Source organism: Globicephala melas, chromosome 6 (genome assembly GCF_963455315.2).
Source record: "Globicephala melas chromosome 6, mGloMel1.2, whole genome shotgun sequence".
NCBI lineage: Eukaryota > Metazoa > Chordata > Mammalia > Artiodactyla > Delphinidae > Globicephala > Globicephala melas.
In genome coordinates, this window is record NC_083319.1 from 111,989,709 (window position 1) to 112,010,628 (window position 20,920).

The 20,920-nt window shown below is 38.4% G+C and overlaps 1 long non-coding RNA gene across 4 annotated transcripts in view; it reads right to left on the reverse strand.

The window, feature by feature from the left end:
* LOC138842731 (uncharacterized) overlaps positions 1–20,920 on the reverse strand; it is a 554,863-nt gene that overhangs the window by 97,684 nt on the left and 436,259 nt on the right. For 2 of the 4 annotated variants that reach the window (XR_011377558.1, XR_011377557.1), the window contains 3 exons: positions 2,130–2,214; positions 1,808–1,887; positions 1,313–1,385 (listed from right to left, as the gene is read on the reverse strand). This is a non-coding gene — a long non-coding RNA (uncharacterized lncRNA). Of the gene's footprint in view, positions 1–616; positions 915–1,312; positions 1,386–1,807; positions 1,888–2,129; positions 2,215–20,920 lie in introns of those variants that run through there. The other 2 variants (XR_011377560.1, XR_011377559.1) reach the window with 2 other exon arrangements.

Sequence of the window (20,920 nt, forward strand, 5' to 3'; positions counted from 1 at the left end):
ACCTTAGTATCTTTTAATGTTTTTGAGGAAAGTAACGGAGTACATTCATCCATTACTTCTGTAGGATATTTATATGGGTTCTTTTGACCTTCAGGCAAGGGAGCAATGCTCTCTCTAATAAGGTTCCATAAAGTAAAAGTATCTACTGGAACCTTCTCAGGTCCAAAATGACTATAATATACTTGCAAAGTTTGCCCCACCTTTTGCCAGGTTTCTATATTAACTGTTCCCTGTTCTGGAAACCATGGGCATTGTTCCTGTACAAACTGAAAAAACTGAGTTAGTTGCTTACTAGTTACCTTAATTCCTCTTCCATTTATCATATGTTTAACTATATCAATAAATAAGAGCCTCTCTTTGGACTCAGCGTGTCCCATCTTGACACCGGCTTACTCACCTTCCTAACCAGTATTCTTAACTGGGGGTCTGCAGCACCCTACGGTGAGACTCCTATCCGTCCGAGAAAAAAAAATAATACTTACCCCTTCAGGTCCCTGTTCGGGCGCCACTTGCCGAGGACCAGCCCCAGCTGAACAGGTTTCACCCAAAGGGGAGACGGAGTCGGCGTGGACAGAGCACAAGACACCTCAAAGGATGCAAGGCTCTGACAAATTTATTTTTCATGATTCCAAAGCATTTATACTATAACATAATCTCATTTTTAATCTTAACAACCTCATTCCCATGATTCCCATGCCAAAAAATCCTTTACATAAACCATAGAACAAAAGTAATTTACATCAGCAAGTTAAACAAGTTAAACAATCTTCTTATTGCCTCCAGTCTCTTTCATCTTCTGTGGTTAGGTACACCTTGGCCACATCTACGTCAGGAACTCTGTTTGTTCTTCTCAGGAGATTAAAGTGTTCTTGTACCTGCACATTCTGCTCAATCAAGCCATTATTCTGTTAATACTTAAAAACAATAATACAACATTTCATCCACAGATTTTCTCACCCTATCATTATAATCAAAACAATGTACATTATTTTTTATACTTCTAAAAGGCCTTGGGAAGTTATAAACAGCTGCCATATAGCCTATTCTATTTAATATTAAATTCTATTTAGTATTGAATAAACCCACCGTTGCATAAAACCTCGCCACCATACCCAGGTATTTCCCAACATGTTCATAACTCCACTGGGAGGCCATAACTCTTGCAATTCTTCTTTTAAAATCAAAAGCTACTGCAGAAATATTCCCACCATTGTATTTCCCCAACAAATATAATCATTAAATAAGCCGAAGTAGCTACAAATGTACACAGAAGTAGACAGAACAGTATAATGACAATTTAGGTATTACTCACCCAACTGGAATATTTATCAACATTTTGCACATGCAGTTTTATCCACTCTCCTCTAATTCTTCTTCTGAATGTTCTAAAGGAAAACCCAGATATCATGTCATTCATCTGCAAATACATCATTATTTAATTTTAAAACATAAAAACAGCTTTTGATATCACCACCAGGGCACCACTATCACACCAAACATTCCAATAATTCTTTAATACCATCAATATACGTTTAATTTTACTTTTTATCTCAACCATAATTTTATAGTTGTTTTCTCTGAAGCAGGATCTATATAAGGTCTATACTTTGCATTTCATCATACTTCTTCACTCTTCTCTGCTCTTCAGCCCACTCCAATTTTTTTTAATGCCACTGATCTATTGTAGAAAATAGATCATTTGCATTGTAGAAGGTCCCATGTTCTGGGGTTGGCTGCTTCCTTGTAGTGTGGATAATCCTTTTCTTTATCTGCCTTTTACTTTCTTTTTAGAAGTATACAAACTTACCTTCCAATCTTGATACCATGCGCAGAAACCATGGCAGCAGCAGCCTCTGCTAGATTACACATGAAAACTCACTTCACACCCTAAGAGAAATAAAGATCACTTTCAAAAACATTCATTCAATTGACAATGGTCGGGTCCAAACCATCTATTTGGTGCAATAATAACTGCATTGCTACAGATCCAAATCTGGTTACAGAAAAGACTTCAGAATTAATGGACTTTTGCACTCATTATGTTTAGGATAATGAACTCTCTTCCAATTAACTGCTATTCCTAAACCCTAAATCAGTCTCTCCTGTGCACTCAGGAAAGTCCCACTTACAGCGTGAATCTCTTATTTTATAGAGCAGAGTTTCTCATTTGTGGACCATGTACTGTGTCTTCATTACATTGACAGGATACCAATTCTAGATAAATTGAGAAACAGGATTATTACAAGCTTTTAAATAATAAAATTAATAACCAGATTTCAAGTTAACAATATTAAAAATATTTTGTGTCAGTGAGATGGATGATATTATTTGAAAGTTTTCACCAACTTATTTGTACTAGGCTGAATAATGACTACCTGGGGATGCAAATCAGGTCCTGTATCCAGTGAATTACTTCATTTATTCTTTATTTCTACCAAATCAGAAATTCTTAACTTACATTAAGACAACAAATACAAGTCACCTAAAATGAGTTTGAATGTTTTGTGTTTCTGCCTTATAGTTCTAGATATTTGGATCGAACATGAAACATATCCAAACTATGGGGAGATTTCATATTGAATATGATGCCCTGCGCGCCGAAAGATGCTAAATTGATTACTACATCGCATTCAAAAGCATTTGAATGATCCGGAAGGGGAAGAGTGGTAAATGTATTTATTTTAAACTCTCTTTTTTTGTATTTATTTATGGAAAACATTTCTTCGTGTTCTGTGGCACCATTTAAATTTGTTTTTAAAATATATCACAGTGGGTCAATGATTTTCTTATCTGACAAGTGAAGAAGAAAAAGAACCATACTCTTGGCAATTGAGTTCTATGTACCAATTTAGACTTCTTAAGAAATCTGTTGTCTTATCAGCAGTATTAACATCATATTGTCACTAAAGTAATATATTCAGACTATTCAAGTTACTCTATGTATTTCTGAGATATGTCACAAAGCAAAAGTGCCTGAAATCAGAGAAATAGACCTTAATCTTTTATCGATGCCGTGAATCGTTAAAGGAATCTTACCCCTCATTTGAAAAGCTCCCAGGAGCACCCTCCCCCTTGACAACTAGCATACTTCAGAGGGAAAAAGTGAGTCTGGCTTTCACTTCTAGCCTGTATATTTGAATAGCAACCTGAAAAGTGAGACATTCAATGGCCACGATTACCGACACTCACAAGGTTTTCTCTTTACTTGAACACTAAATTCAGATTGGGCATATTGCCAGTTACTGACTGAATATTTGACACTTAGATGCTTACTATTTTATTTGCATATCAAAACCCTATTTGTGACACATATAGTGATTACTGCTTGTTACTGATACCAAACACGTTTATCCAATCGTAGTTAAAAAGATTATTGTGTATTTCCCCATATACTAACTGAAAATGGATCCACGTCAGGACAGTCCTCCACTCATCAAGCAACATATTGGCCATAAGCACAGGTGACGGCTCTTCCACAATGCATGTCATGGACACCTATCTGACTTTACCTCCCTCCACTGTCCCCCTGACACACGACGTTGCAACCAGACAAGTCTTCATTCTTTGGCACAGAAAGGTCCCGCTTTTGCTTGCCATGGTACCTTTGCACGAGCTTGTCCCTTGATCCCCGTGGATTCTCTTATTTCATACGGCTGCTTCCTCTCATCACCTTCATCTCAGTTAAAAGCCTCAGTAAAGTCTATCCTAACTTCTCAATCTGTATTACCGCACTCCCAGTCCCTTACCACCACATCCAGAAGGGATAGTAAAAAACTATTTAATGATGTCTAAAGCATGAGCACCAATCAGAAGGGATGCAAGCTGCAGACTACAAGCATAGCCAGATGGGTGCATAGTTGCTGGATATACACCCTGACAGCATTAAGCTCTCTAGTCTCTTCAGGGCATTTGTCACTTTCTGAAATGAATCTTGACTTGGCTGTTATGTGGTTCCTCCCAATGAGAATATAAGCTCTACAAGAGCAGAGCTTTCTTCACCACTGCGTCCCTAGTACCTAAAAGTTTGTCACACGTCACCAATCAACAGGTGTTAATAACAGGTGTTAAATATCAACCTTGATAAGTGCCTGACTTTGCTCTTTGAATGATGCCTCTATAGTTTCCATTTCTTATGTGCCATTAGCAACAGCATTGGATTATCACAGATAGGAAAACCTTATTTTGTTGCCATTCTAGGAAAAACTCAATGAGTTTGCAAGCAGATTACTGAACTTTGCTTAAAATGAATGGTGCAAAAACACGAGTGGTGGGCTTCCCTGGTGGCGCAGTGGTTGAGAGTCCGCCTGCCGATGCAGGGGACACGGGTTCGTGCCCCGGTCCGGGAAGATCCCACGTGCCGCGGAGCGGCTGGGCCCGTGAGCCACGGCCGCTGAGCCTGCACGTCTGGAGCCTGTGCTCTGCAACGGGAGAGGCCACAACAGTGAGAGGCCCGCGTACTGCAAAAAACAAAACAAAACAAAACAAAAAAACACGAGTGGCTCCCTACCTTTGTTTGACAGCACCTGGCAGACTTGATTAGTTCTCACCAGTCCATGGACACTGCCCACTCCCACCAAGAACCACCAGGGGCCATGGACCACACGTTGATAAACGCTTTTGCGGAGCAAAGTTTGACTTCAAGTCAATAAACGTCCAAATTCCACTGGAGCCAAATTAGGGAATTTTCAACTAAATTTCATACTGTTTGTCTTATATGAAAGTAAAACCCAAGAAAATAGTAAGATAAAGTTTTTTAAAGTGGCATGGAAAAGACCATAAATATAATCAGAAGTTTCAGCAAAATTTCTAAAATTTTAATAATGATCATTATATTTTCCCTACACACAGGGACAGTAGTCACAGAATTTACTAAATGCTTTTAATGTACCAAACAGTCTTCTGAATTTTCTTCATCTGTGAAATAAGGATAATAGAACCTATTCTAGGGGTTGTTGTGAGGAATAATAAGATACACAGGAAGAGCTAAGCACACTGTTTGGCAAGGCAGTAGATGCTCAATAAATACTGTTATTAATAATGATTTCAGCAATTTTAAAAGACGGATATGAAGTACAAATCCTAACATCTCTAAGAGTTTGTGACCTTATTATTCCAGGAATGTCCTAAAAATCGTCATGCTCAGAAACTGGGTAAGAGAATGTCAACTGAAAAAAAAAAAAATGCACAGCCTAAAAGTTGAGAATTATGTTTTATTTGGCAGTCAAAACTGAGGAATTTAGCCTGGGACACAGCATCTCAGATAGCTCTGAAGGTCTGCTCCGAAGAGGTAAGGGGGGAGCGAGGATACACAGGAGTTTTTGCAACAAAGACCAAGTACTCTGAACGTCAAAAGATTACTGTTAATTAAAGAAAACCAGACATCTCAAGTTAAGGAATTTAGTGCTTTTCTACGTACGGGAAGATGCAAAATCTGGGCTCATTGAAATCATTCCTTTGATCTGCACCTCAGCTACCTGGGGCCACTGTCCAGTGCTTTCTCACCCTGAGTCCTTGCAGGGTGCACCGTTGTGGGGCTGCAGTGGCTGAGGGCTTGATGGCAGGCATCCTGTCTCCATCCTGAGTTCCCTCAGGGCTCACCGTCCAGGCAGCTGTAATGTGATGGCTTGATGGCGGCAACATCCTTTGTTTACTGATACGGCAGCAACACTTTTTTTTCATTGGTAAGAAGGAGATCCAGTGCTGTGTAATAAAGTACCAGTCCTCTCCATCTTTCAGTATCCCTTAAGTGAATAGCTTCAGGAGGAGAAGTCAGTTAAAAAGTTTATAGTGACTGTGAAAACTCCTCTTCCAAGCTCACACCCCAAAATGCCAAAAAAACAATGAATATAATTATGAATATATATGACATCGTTACAGAGTTCAAGCTCACCCTGCTCACCGCAGGACAGGCCAACGAACTGAAGACGGGGTGCTGAGGCAGGGAATGCGACTTTATTCGGAAAGCCGGCAGATGGAGAAGACAGCAGACTAGTGTCTCTGAAAAACCATCTTCTCTAGGTCTGGATGCCAGTTTCTTTTATAGAATCAGAGATGGAGAGGAGGTAAGGAAGTAAAGTAAAAGGGCCATCCGTCTTGCAAAACATCTCCTGGAATGACCAGCCTCGGTGAGGGGATGAATTAGTTTCTTTTTTCTAGCAGCCATTCACAGGTGGGCAGGGTTCCCTGCAGCAGGCCATTATGTATGATTATAATAACAAAAGCAACCAAAAGCAAAAGTTAAAGTCAAAGAAACAGATCCAACGTGGAGTCCGATTTAGCACTTCCCCGTTACAACATGAATATAATTATAGAATTATGACGCTGATGGGGATTCATCGTGCAACATCCTGCTTTTACAGATGAGGGACATGCATCTCAGAGGGTAAACTATCGGCCAAGAGTCCTGCAACTACATTCATTCAACCCAGTAATGTCTGTTGAGTGTTTACTCTGTACAAGGTAACCTACCTGCTATTACAAGGAATAAAACATTAAAAAACAAAAAACAAAACATAAAGGATAAATTCTGCCTCCAAGCAGTTCACAGTAATGGGAGAGGAGAAAACACAAGTATCAAAAAAAATGACAATAGAATACGTGATACAGACACTCACTGGTAGATCAAAAAAGAGATTGCTGCTGCCTTGATGCAAAACAGAAAAGGGATTATTCCTTTAAATAAGCTTGTAGATGAGCCTTGAAGGCTGTCTTGGCTTTCACCATGCTGGGATGAAAGGTGTGATGATCCTTCTAGGTGGAAGGATCAACAGAAGCAAAGGTAGCCGGGGAAAATTAAGGGCAAATTCCGGGGCCATAGAGCTGTCCAATGTGATTGGTGCCTTGGGTGGAAGAACGGTAAAAACTGGCTACAAGTCTGTAAATAAAGGTTTGGACTGCTCTGTAGCCAGCCTTAAACATCCAACCAGAGGAGTTTAAACTTAATTCAGAAAGCTGAGACACCACAGGCTCTTTGCCAGTAGAATGGCTTTATATAAACTGTGGTTTAGGAAGATCTGTAAATGCGGTGAGGAATGATTTCTATCAGGGAGAAACTAGAACTGGGGAGATGAGTTTCTTTTGCTGTAATATAGATCAGAAATATATCCTTTACCTCGCATACTGACAGAGGCCATGGAGAGAGGAGTAAAGAAACAAGAAAACAGTAGCAGTAGAGTTGATTGTGTTTGGCAACATATTGCATTTAGGATTAAGAGTCAAAGATAAAAGAACAGACTAGATGAGACCAATAGCAAAGAGTTCCTCCGGGGAGAAAAGATGAATGGTTAGGTTTTTGGCCTTAAGGCTGATGTCCTGACAATGCATTCCATTCATTTAGGGAAGATAAACAAAACAGTGCGAGCTGGCAGAAGCAGATTCAGGACTTGGGGAAGAGACTGAAGTGAGAAAGCTAGATGTTGGAGTCCTCTACAGGGAGGTGATCAAGCTTTTGGAGTCGGTAATATCAGCGAAGGGTCAGCTGAAGGGAGAAGTAGTGACAGTAGGAGGTGAAGGCCTGGGGATTGTTTTCTTTAATCCCTTCTTATAGTAGAAAGAAGAGCTGTCAGATGAGCCATAAAGAGAGTCTGGAGAACAGGAAAGGAGCGACCACCCTGTTTTGCCGAAAGTTTTACCTTCGTTCTAGGTTCAAAGGATTCGTTAACAAAAAGACACCACTTGTCACACCAATAGACAATTTCAACTTAACTTTAATAGAAAATCATTAAAAAGAAAGAAATAGAAATGAAAAGGGAAAGAAAAGGAAAAGCACGTACATCACCAAATTGGGCCGACACCTATATCCAGACTGGAACAGCGCTGGGAACTCCCTGGAACAGCAATCTGGAGTCCCCAGTGGGAAAGGTCCCGGGCAGTGGGTCCACTCTGCGGGTGAGACTTCAAATTGCAGTTTAGGGGAGTCCCGCTTATAGTACCAGGCTGCAAACTGATGTCATCAGTTTGTGTGCAAATATGCATCTCTGGGTTTCCTCAGCAATGCTCTTTATCTCATTTTGTGTATCATAAGAATTTCTAGACCCCCCCGGAAATGGCCAGGTCCCCAGGCTCAAGAAACTCTGTGATCCACTCCCTTCTTTATCTTAAGTGCTGCCGGACTTGCTGGCGGCAACTCACAAGCAGACACGTAGTCCAGGCAAGGTCACGAATCCGAATATCGCCTCTGAAGTCTCAACAAAACATCCTCTAACACACCCTTCCTTGCTCTCATAGGCAGGAATTGCTGGGGTGGAGGGAGAGTAAGGCAAATATACATATATATATATAATATATACGTATATACATAATATATATGTAATAGATCTCCCCACACAAGTCAGAAGAGAAGCCCATTATTACTCCAAGAAGAATGCACCTCTCCTCACTATTTATAAATCTGAAGATCGCATACTTGCACACCTCTGCTTCCCTTTTTTCCACACGCAGTAAAAGCATCTACTTCCTGAAGGAAAGAAAAAAAAAGCCAGTAGAAGAGAAGATGTAAGCCTAAGAAAGGATAATCTATGACAGCAACATGCTTTAAAATACAGAAAGAGAATCAAGAACATTAACAGAGTGGGTTTTTTTTTAGGAAAGGAGGCACTATGTCTTTCTTTTTTCCTCAGACAGATGAAAAATATGTCAATTCTAGTGAACATTTGTTCAGTGCCTATGACCGTGCTCCACGCCTTGTACGCTGGAATTAGAGATGCGTATGGGAAAAGGTGCGCTACAGGGAACCCAGACTTTCGTGGGAGGAGCAGCCCAGTCAATTAAGCAAATAAAAACAATCACTTTACAAAATTCTGCTGCGCTTGCGCCATGAGCTCAGCACTAAGGGAACAGAGGACATGGATCCTGCCTGCAGGAAAGGGGAAACGTCTGGAACAATGGACATTTGCTTGTAACTAGAATAAAAACTAAGATTTTGCCAGATAAGTTATGGAAGAGAAATTCAGGCTGAGAGAACGTGAGCAAAGTCACAGAGAAGTGAAACAAAAAAGAAAGGAAAGGGCCTGGAATACTGATAAAGGACAAACGGACGAGTTAGGGTCCTGGGACCCCATGTCCTCAGTGGAGGGAGGTCTAGACTGGAGAGGGCTTGGGAAGGGGGCTGAGGATGTGAGACCACTGAGGACTGAAACTTTGAAGAGGGTTCACAAGAAATACACAAGGGGTGTGATGTGCCGCTCTGAGTTTAGGCTCCTGAATTTCCAGTGAGCTGGGAAGCATGCTCATGTGAATTACTCTCAGCCACAGCAGATAAGGAAGAATGAAAATTTGCCTCTCCTGACTCCTAGTGAATGTTTTTCCCCCAAAATACATTACTGGCTAGTGAGCTGTCATGGCAGGAGAGGCCAGACTCTTGTTTTGCTGGGTGATGGTACAGGATGTAGAGATGGTGTGAACAGGCACCTGACTTGTGAATCCTCAGAACTGATCTGGGAAAAGCTGCCCTCTTCAGGCCCTCATTAGAATCAAATAACCACTGAGACATTAAAAATAATGAAACCAGGGGACTTTGAACAATATGTCTTGCTGGATTAAAATTCAGTTACTTTTACAAAACAAAGTTACTTTATTATCCAAAATCACAGAAGCACAGAGCTATGCGAGCTCAAATAAACAGTCACTAACCCTGAATCCCAAAATTCAAGAACCAGCTAGGGCACACGCATGCACGTGCACACACACACGCACACACGTGCACGAGCATACATACACATACTCACCTTGGCCCTTAGCTAATAGGCACTTTTAATCTATATTTTACTATAGAAGATAGTACAACCTATGCAAAAGGAAGGACAGTAAAATGAACATTCTTGTACCTACTATCTTGCTTCTATAATTACAACCTCACGGCCAGTCTAAGCTGATGAACTTTTAAATTCATTTACATTTTAAGAGGACACTATAAGGACTTAAAGAGTTGTAAAAAAAAAAAAAAAAGTGACGAAAGTATGCAAGAGAATGGAAGTTATTTCACGCCCACCAATGGTCCACATTAGCTTCCCTGGGCTGCAAAACATAAAACAAAAAGTTGCAAAAGCCTCTTTTAAATATACATGGAATGAACCATAAAGAGAACACAGAACAACTGGATTCCACCCTCACAAAAGACCAATAAAATGATAAGAGCTTAAAATCTCCCGAGAGAGTTTCCATAAGCCCTGAATAATTTCTGATGACAGTATTATTTAACACTGGAATGGGATTCTATAGGAAGCTGTGAATTTCCATCTGCGATGATCACTAAAAATATCATCCACACCCATGTATCTGTGGGGTGTGGAGCCGTCAAGTAAGTATCTTTCTATGTTACTGACTTATTTGTGTACTAAGTCAAATCATACTGCGTGGAACTAAGTAGTTATACTAAATTCTAAGTGATTTAATCAATTTTCAAATGCTGAAGTGTGTTACTATTTCGAATTTGGTGTAAGTGTAGTTAATTTGCTAAGGATTTGCACACAATGCAGTGTTGTGTTTTTAGGGGAAAAAACCCAGCAATCAATAATCTCATCAATCTTTGTTAATGTAATCATCTTACAAAACATACAATTTAATCAGTTCCAATTATTAAAACAACTCTGGGCCCCAGAGATACCCCTTAATTCTGTACAAGGAAGGCCAAACCATCCAGGGCTTTTCACCTAACTCTCCAGGTGGTCCTTCCAGCTCAGGGAAAAGTAACTGAGTTGTTAACTGGCTCAAGAATCATCTGATTTGTATCACTTTCCTCTCCTTTATGCAACTTTCTTTGATCTTCAACCACTCTCAGATTAGCAAATACTACTTTACACAGATTCTCATGATATACAAATATACACCCTGCTAAATCTACTCTTAGCACTTCTAATTATCATTCAATCACTTGAAAATGTTTTCTTTCTTTCCTTCTCTTTAGACATATTGTGAGTTTTTAAAAAATTATTTCAACTATGGCTAATAAATGTTAGTGTGGTGGTAGGTCTGTACCTGCATCAGGAATTTTGAAAACAATTATATATACAGTAAGGAACAAATACCACCCCTGACATGTTAAAATTCCACTGAAGCTCCCTTTAAAGTTACCATCCTTACCATCCTTTGATAATTAATCTGCTTTTCCTCAAATGCCAGCATGTGAGAAAAAACTCTTAATTTGTATGTTTATCCAACTCTGGTGTTGACTAAGACCTAGGCACTGCTAGGCTAGGAGTAAACAGTGGTGAGCAAAACCAGATGTAGTCCCTGATTTAATTCAGCCTGAGACACTAATCAAATGTTCTCATCTTGGTCCTAACCTTTAAAGCAATGAGAATCCAACGAAGAGTGTTATCTGTGAATGAGTCCGAGCGTGTGTGTATGTGTGTGTGTGTGTGTGGTGTGCACGTGTAGAGAAGTGTCACATTCACATTTGCGTTTGCATTGCCAAAAGATCACACTGGTTTCAAGGTGGTAAAATCTTAAAAATAATTTGTATTAATTTGTACTTTTTTGGTTTATCACCAGCGCTAGAAAATATGTTCTCTTTATTGTGAATATAAAGTTTTTATCTACGTATGCACAAATTTGGTTTATCTGAGCTAGTCCAGAAATCTAACCAAAGCTTTGAGCAGTCTGCAAGACACAGTGCCATCCAAGTACCAAATATCTTGTAAAAAGACTAGAAAAATAACCAGTCATATATAGGCACCTGCTATTTCTTTCTGGCTTATTATGCCCAAACTAACGTTTTCTATGAACAATTACTTAATTATCTACTTAAAATAGATAATCTGAAGTAAATCTGATGACTGTTCAGTCAGATATTTTAAAAATAATGAGCACTTAATATTCTTGTTTATCTTAAAACATAATTGCATTTATTCGAATACAGTGAAATGAAAATAAGTGGATAGTTTTTAATTAAACGTCATGACCTCATTACAGGGATACCTGCAACCCAGTTTGCCCAGAACTTGGGCATTTCCAGAGACACGGGATGTTCAGTGCTAAAACTGGGGCACTCCAGACAAACTGGGACTTCAGTCAATAAACACTGAGGTACCTAACAAGTAAGCGTCAACTGCCCTCAGTGTTTAAGTACGACTGTGATTTTCCCTGTTTTGTCTGTTTATTTAATTCTGAGCTTCCCAAGTAAGAGTGAAAAATTAACACTAAATCGTGACCTGAGAGACCCCAGGACTCATTCTTTGAGGCTGTAATTTGTTCAAGCTTCAGTTTGGTCCAAGGTTTTGGCCTGATTGTCTGAGTTACTCATTTTCTTTTCTGCTGTTCACTAATAGTCTCTGAAACAACAGGAGGACTTGAAAATACTACATGTTCACTCTCATCAAACAAGTTTTAACAGAATGCAGGTGATACATCTATTGCTTAACGGGCCAGACGAATTTTCCATCTGGTCTGTCTTCATGACAGAGGAGTTGTTGGCGTGCAAATTTCTTACCACGGAACAAGCTAAGAAGATCCGACTTTCCTATCTTCTCGTACCAATTGGAAACAATAATTAAATGGAAAGTGTTACTGATACATTTGGCTCTTAGAATCCACAATGGTCACCATGAAATGAAAAGAGAAGCAATAACAGGAACGCACTGAAACAAGACAGGAGAGAAAAGACAATGAATGTATACATATATCCCCATATCCCCTCCCTCTTGCTGGTTCACTTTGTTATACAGCAGGAACTAACACAACATTGTAAAGCAATTATACTCCAATAGAGATGCGAAAAAGTAAAATAAAATAAAATTGTAAGACTAAAAAAAAAAGGATAATTAATGTATTTTCTAATCAATATAGTAAGAATGAGAAACTAAAAATTTCCAGTTTGATTCAAAATAAGGTTTGAGCTACATGTAGGCAGGGGAAACCATGCAATTAGGGGGTGAGAGTGGTTGTGTATATTTGATATTTTTAACAAATTTTTTATAGAGTAAGTTCATGGCTTTATAATGAAACAGAGAGTCATAATAATAGGCTGAGACAACATCCAATAAAAACTACTTGGACTGGAGCCACTAAATTTTTTCTTTTTTTTAAGCTGCATTTGGAGTGAATTCCAGTTTTATACAGACTCACTGAATATAATCAAAACAAAGAGTAAATTATTGACTGCGTTTTCTAGTAACCATGAACGTTCAAATGGGAGCACCCTTTTTTTCCTTTCCTTTTTCCTTTTTTAGAATGAAAATTAATCAGAACAAACCAGGCGCTCTCAGTGTAAGGACCTCGCTCTCAGCCTTGGAACTGATCCAGGAGAGCCCCAGACAGCGATGCCAGGGACACAAGGTAGATGGTCTCCTGAATGTCACTTTGTATATATTATTTGAAAAATGAATGTGGTGTCTACATTTGTCACATTTAAATGCAAGATTGGTGTTATCATATGTGACTGAACTTTTCAAGGAAGCAGAGTGATACTGAGGGATTTAGAAAGCTGCATATACACAACTAGGGAACTTAATTATAAATAATGCAGTCTGTGTATGTAAATACCACAGAAACATGTGTTAAATTAAATCACTGGCAACTTAAAAGTTTGTGCTTCTTCAACACTGTCCCACTGGAGTACTTCATGGAAATATAAGTTAAATGAGGAAATAGCGTTAGTCATAATGCCCTTCAGAGACTTAAAAACTATAAAAATGCTTTATGTCACTCTACACAAGGACACGTCAGCATGCAAGGCTTACATTTTGCCACGATTTACAATTCTGAAGCTTATCTTTCATATATCAAAAGACAATTCTATCAGCTCAATTCAATGTGTAATTAAGTTCTTTGAAAAACATGCTCTAGGATGGGCACAATTTGCTCAGTACTCAGGAAGCAAAAATCTAAATAAAATGTAGGGGTATTTTTGAGAATAAATCCGAAAATGCATTAAAAATCAATCAAACACAACTAATGAGCTACTCTTAAAGGTTATTCTTCCACTTAATTACAAAATCGTAATCCTAGTTATGTGAATGCTAAGAAGCATGGATATCACTGGAAGAAAAAAAATGTGGTATTTAAAATGTCAATAACAGGGTTTTGGGAAAAAATGAAGATTGTCTGAAAAATATTCTCTTGTTATTATGTAAGCAAAACAATTTAATTATTAAGCACTAGCAGGTGAAAACACAAGGAAAGCCACATCTAAAACACAGTCTGTATATGACCTTTGAAAAGTGAAAGTTTGGAGGCAACTTATCCTCAAAAAGATGAAAGTTTGGAGGGTACACAGTGAAGAAGTTGTGATATTCAAAACCATGGCTTCTATTTATTTATATTGTGTCAGATGGTATGTTCATATTAATTTTAGTAGAAAAATACATGCAATGACAGTTTAGTTAATACAGATGCCATTTTAAATAACTTCATAAGTTATGAAAAAATGAAGCAACGCTGATTGATATGAGAACTTTCTGTGCCCCTCTTGTTAGTCCACCTGTGGAAAAAGCCTAGCACCTTGACCAATATCGATTAACTGCCACCGTCTCCTCCGATGTATATTTAGGGATGCATTTAACATAGGTCATCAGTCAGTTTTATTCCCTCCAAGACAGACTATCTTCAGGCAGAATCCTTAGGGATCATCTGGTAACCTCCTCCTTTTTCAGGTGAGGGAGAAACAAACACACACACACACACACACACACACACCCCCAAGACACAGTGTGTAAAATTGGTGTTAATTCTTTAAACATGCGGAAAAATTCTTCAGTGATGCCATCTGGGCCTCTATATTTCTTTTTCAGGAATTTTTAAGTTACAACATCAGTCTTAATAGTTATAATGCTATACAAATTATCAGTTTTATACTGAGTGAGCGGTAATAGTTAGGTTTTTCAAGGAATTGGATTATTTACAAAAATTGTCAGATTTGTGTGTGTAAATTGGTTTGTAGTATTCCCTTATTATCCTTTTAATGTCTGATGGGTCCATAGTGATATACAGTTTCTTTCCTGATATTGATGATTTGTATCTTCTTTTCCTTTGTCAGTCTTACCAGAACTTTATCGATTTTTATTTAATCTCAGAGAATCAGTTCTTTGTTTTATTGATTTTCCCTATTATTTTTGTTTTGTTTTCAATTTTATTGGTTTATGCTATTATCTTTATTAGTTTTTCCTTGGTTTGGGTTTATTTTGCTGTGCTTTTTCTACATTCTTGAGGTGGGAGCTTCAATTATTGATTTAAAACTTCCTTTTCTGATGCATGCATTGAGTGTTATAAATTTCCTGCTCAGCACTATTTTAACTGTGTCCCACAAATTTTGATGTGTTGTATTTTTATTTTCATTACCTTGACACTTCTTCTTTCACCCATGGATTATTTAGGAGTTGTTTAATTTCTAAGTGTTTGGAGAATTTCCTGTTATTGATTTCCTGTTCAATTTTGTTGCGGTTGGAGAACACAATCTGTATCTATCAAATTTTTTATACTTGACGAGTTTTGTTTTATGGCCCAGGATATGGTAAATCGTGGTATACTTTCTGTGGGACCTGAAAATTATGTGTTTTGCTCTTGTTGGATGGAGTGTCCCACAAATGTTTATTTGATTCTTTTAATTGATAATGAGTTCTTTCATATCCTCACTGATTTTCTGCTTAATTGTTCTAACAACTGTTGAGAAAAGAGTATTAAAGTCTCAACTATAATTATGGATTTGTCTAATTCTCCTTTCAGTTTCATCAGTTTTTGCTTCACATATTTTGTAGCTCTGTTGTTTGGTGGATACATATTAAGGAATGCTATGTTTTCTTGGTAGAATAACTCTTTTATCATCATATAATATCTATCTCTCATGACTCTTTGCTCTGAAGTCTACTTTATCTAATATTAATATTGCCACTTCTGCTTTTTTTGATTAATGATTACATATCTTTTCCCATCACTTTACTGTTAACCAGCCTATAGCATAACTGAAGTCAGTTTCTTGCAGACAGCATACAGTTGGGTCATGCTCTTCAATCCACTTTGCTAATCTCTGTCTGTAATTGGTGCATTTAGACCATTTACACTAAATGTAATAATAGATATGTTAGGGCTTAAGTCTGCCATTTTTTATTTGTTTAATGTTTGTTCTCCAATTTTTGTTTTCTTTCTCCTGCCTTACTGTTGGTTACTTGAACATTTTTAGAACTCCATTTTCATTTATATGTAGTATTTTTATTGCATGTCTTTGTATAGCTTTTTTGGTGGTTGCTCTAGGTGTTGCGCTGTATATACATAACCTATCACAGTCTACTGATGTTATCATTTTACCAGTCTAAGTAAAGTGTAGGAAATTTACCTTCCTTCATGTTCTTTTACACCTCCCCCGTTTATAAAATCATTGTATGAAGTATTTTTTCTAAAACAAATTTAGAACGACATCAGACAGGGATACAATTTTTGCTTCAATCACCAAACATAACTGTGAAAACTTGAGGAGAAGGAAAGTTGGTTGTATTTACCCATATTTTTGCTTACTGTGTCCTTCCTTCTTCCCTAAGGTTCAAAGGTTCCTTCTTTAACCATTTCCTTCCGGTTTAGAAAACCCCTTTAGTCATTATTCTAAAGTAGTTCTGCTGACTACAAATTCTCTTCATTTTTCTTCACCTGATGCCTTGATTTCTCCCTTCATTCCTGAAAGATATTTTCACTGGATACATAGGTGAGTCACTGCTTTCACGATTTTTTTCTTCTCCTTTTTCAGAAGTTTTACTATGATGTATCTTGGTGTGTGTTTCACTGGGTTTATGCTATTTGGAGTTCACTCAGCTTTTTGAAACTGCAGGTGTATATCTTGTGCCAAATTTGGGAATTTTTTAGCCATTACTTATTCAAGTGCTTTTTAACTTCTACCATCTTTTTTTTTTTTCTATTTTTTTTTCTATTTTTTTTTCTACCATCTTTTGTTTCTCCTTCTAGAACTTCAATGACAAAAATGTGAGACCTTTTGTTATAGGTTGACAGGTGCCTGAGCTCTATCCAATACACTTTTCAGTCTTTCTTTCTACTACTCAGATTGGGTAATTTCTATTGTTCTAGCTTCCTGAGTAATTTCTATCATTCTAGCTTCCAGCTCCATGATTCTTCCATCTGTCCCCTTCATTATGCTATTCAGCCCATCTGTGAAGTTTTTTAAAATTATGTTAACGTATTTTTCAGTTCTAAATGGTCCATTTGGTTCTTCTTTATGTCTTCTATTCCTTTTCTGAGACTTTCTATTTCTTTGCTGTGATTTTCCACTTTTTAATTTATTTCAAATGTGTTCACAATTGCTCCTTGAAGCATTTTTTTTTATGAGAACTGATTTAAAATTGTTGCCAAATAACTCTAACATCTCTGTCTGCTTGGTGCAAGCATCTATTGATTATCTTTTTTGTTGTTGTTCTGTTTGAGATCTTCCTGGTGCTCAGAATAAGTGATTAAAACCTGAACACTTTGAATACTATGTTACGGACATTTGGGGTACCATACTTGTATTTTAGCTGGCTTTCTTTGACTCCATCCTGGCAGGTGAAGGAGGATGCCACCATATCACTGCGTGAAGTGGGCAGAAGTCTAGATTCCCAACGTAACCTCCAATGATGACCATGGTAAGGGGCTCCTCATCACTGCTATGCAGGAGTAGGAATTTTGATCACCTGAAAGGCCTCCACTGATAACTTTCTGGCTGGGAGGGGCAGGAATGTCTTGTTACTTCCCTACACAGCCTGTACTGACACCTAGGGGAGCAGAAAGTTACCTAGTGACCAGTGGACAGTGGTGAAAATTCTGACTTTTCACCACACCTCTTAGGAAATCACTTCTCAAAAGGGCTACCTCATTACTGCCTGGTGGGGGTGGAAGCCTTTACTGATGCTATTGGGGATAGGGTACTATTACTGCTCTGTGAGAAAGAAAGGCCCTGCTCCCTCCTAAGCCTTCTCTGACCACTCCAGGGGGCAGTGGGCACAGCCAGCGAGGATGGCAGTCTAGGCTACCCACTCAACGTTTAATGGAGCAGGTGGGGATAGGGCCACAGTTTCTCTCTGTGGTGTTTGTCTAGAGTACAGTGGTTATTGTCTAAAATCTTTCTCTTGCAAGAATGCCCCTTTTACTGGTGCTTTGCCAGAAGGGAGAAAGCTTACGTTGGGGCTTTTTCTGGACTTCCAGCTCCAACTTTAGGTTATATGAGACAAAAAGAAAACCCTGGGGAACTAACCACCATGTCATTTCTTAGGACCCGAGACCCATAGCTGGTTTGTTTCCTTCTCTCCACCATTCGGTTTTCTTTTTCTTTTTTTTTTTTTTTTTTGCAGTACGCGGGCCTCTCACTGTTGTGGCCTCTCCCGTTGCAGAGCACAGGCTCCGGACGCACAGGCTCAGCGGCCATGGCTCACGGGCATGGGATCCTCCCGGACCGGGGTACGAACCCGAGTCCCCTGCATCGTCAGGCGGACTCTCAACCACTGCGCCACCAGGGAAGCCCTCTGTTTTCTCATGTTACTTTTATTTATATATCATCCAGAATATTTAGTTGTATTTAGCAGGAGGAATTGAGAAAAGTATATTCACTACATCTACTCCATTCTTTCCAGAAGTGGAGGTCTTCTCTTTGCTACCTTTAAACGTATGAATTTTACTATTTTTCCTGTGTTTAAAGAGAGTGACGATACTTTTTAATAAGAATGAGGAATCATCACATACTGTTCTGGAATTTTAAATATTGAATCCTTATCATCACTTCATTCAATTAATGAAAGTAAATACTTATCTTTTTTGTTGTTGTTGTTCAGTTTGAGATGTTGCATTTGTACTGGACTCTCTTTTGCCAAGTTTATCTCACCTGTTTTTGGCTGGCTTGCAGGACAGTGATTTAAGCAGCTTGTTGGCTAGGTTTTACTGACTCCTGGCTTAATTCGTTTTCATATAGATGCTCTCCAGTTACGTTTAAAAGGGATCAAGGATGTTTTCTAACTAAGAAACATGTTAGATGCAAATTTCATCTCATGTTCTATGGTTTAGCAGTCTAAAACAATTTTAGGAAGTAAGTGCTGTAGTCACTTATTCCTTCTGCCTTTCCTTTTCCTATCCTGAGGCCCTTTGCAAAAACGATACACAAATTTTTCTATATTTTCTAAAACCTTCAAGTGGTTGTTAAACTCTATGTTATACACTAGCTTTCTTTTCAGAAAATGGGATACCCTTTCTGCCCTCTTTCTTCTGCAGGAGAAAAGACTGACAAATTCAAAATTGAAGTCATAAATGCTATGAAAATCCATCTCAAAAAATTACTCAGAGGTCACAAAACTTTTGTGGCATAAATGGCAATATAAAGAGTAAAATTTAACAGATCTGAGACGTAGAGAAACCCTTCTTCAAAGGGAGCTCAAAAATATCGTAGGAAATAGCCCAGATTTAATTGGCAAGTGCTTAAGGGATGCTCTTTGAGATACTCTTTCCTTCAGATCTGATAAAAAGTGAGCATTTGTAAGACACCCCTTTGAAAAATAAGGTGTCAGGGTTAGGTAGTAAAACTATTAAGTGGCTTCCCTTTGTCATGCCCCGCTAGCTCATAAAGGAGTGAACTTTAGAAAGCAGGTGACCTGGCAAAATATCCCTAAGAGTGGGATCAGGACACAGCAAGAAAGTATAGCCCCCCAGCCCCAGACAAAGGAGGAAAAGAGCAGTAATTGAAGAGAACAAGAGCTTCATAGAGCTGACGTGAGTGGAAATGGTTTTTAGAGTGAGTTTGTGCTAAAAAAAAAAAAAAAGAAAAAAAGAAAGTCATGCTAAGGTGGCTTTTTGGTTTATTTCCACTTTTTTTTTTAAAAGATGAAAAGACGCCACATATAACAGTCATTGGCAGGGTTCCTGAAAAGGGGAGTACTTAGTTAGAAAACATCCTTTGATCCCTTTTAAACGTAACTGGAGAGCATCTATATGAAAATGAGTTAAGCCAGGAGGCAATAAAACCTAGCCAACAAGCTGCTTAAATCACTGTCCTGCAAGCCAGCCAAAAACAGATGAGATAAACTTTGCGAAAGAGAGTCCAGTACAAATGCAAGATTATTTCAAGGCAGCGTGCAAATCTAGTCCATTAGAAACGAAAACTGAATAACAGAGACCCAATATGTAAGGACATGAAAACTATTTAACGATGTTAAATTAGTCTGACAAAACAGAAAGAAAAAAAGTAGCAATAACTTCTCCTCGATGAAAAAAACACATGTTCCATTAACAAAAAGAAAACAGGAATGGGTCCATTGTGCTATACCCCACCTAGTTGGAATTCTAAGAATAGAAGTAGAGAAAAGATCCAGAGACCTGAAACAATATTTAGACTCACAGGTGTTCTGTGCACCATAACAATCAGTTGGAAGAAAGGTGATCTTGATTAACTACTTTTCGTAAAAAGTTTACATAAAAAGGCTCTACCACAATTGTTCACATTTAAGCAGTGTAATTATTTAAGAATTTGAGGACTGGAGATTCAGTGGGAATTAAATGGAGTTTAAGAAGAATACACGGTACCAGTTCTTATCTCTTTCTGGGGATGGAAATAAGCTGCATGAATAAAATGCAATAAATGATAAACTGACTTTGTTCTTTCAGCCTTGAGTTGGAATATACTTGTGGAGAATGCACTTAGCACGAACTCAGGAAAGGAGGAGGGGCTGTGTGAGCAGAGGAGGGTGTGCGGCTTCTCAGAGGCAATCAGTCTTCAGTAGGGAAATATTTCTGAGCTGACATGTCTTGGGGTAAATTCAGTATTGGTTTCAGGCTCTCTTTGCACCTTTTGAGCAGCTGTGATGAAGTGGACTGTCATGAGGTGGCTACAGTGTGAGATTTGGAATCATGCAAAACTGAGTTGAAATTCCAGATCTACCAACCATTTGCTGAGTCAATTTAGGATTATTCTTTTCTGAAGAAGCTTCAATTTTCTAATCTGTAAAAGAGATTATAATAGCAAACTTGC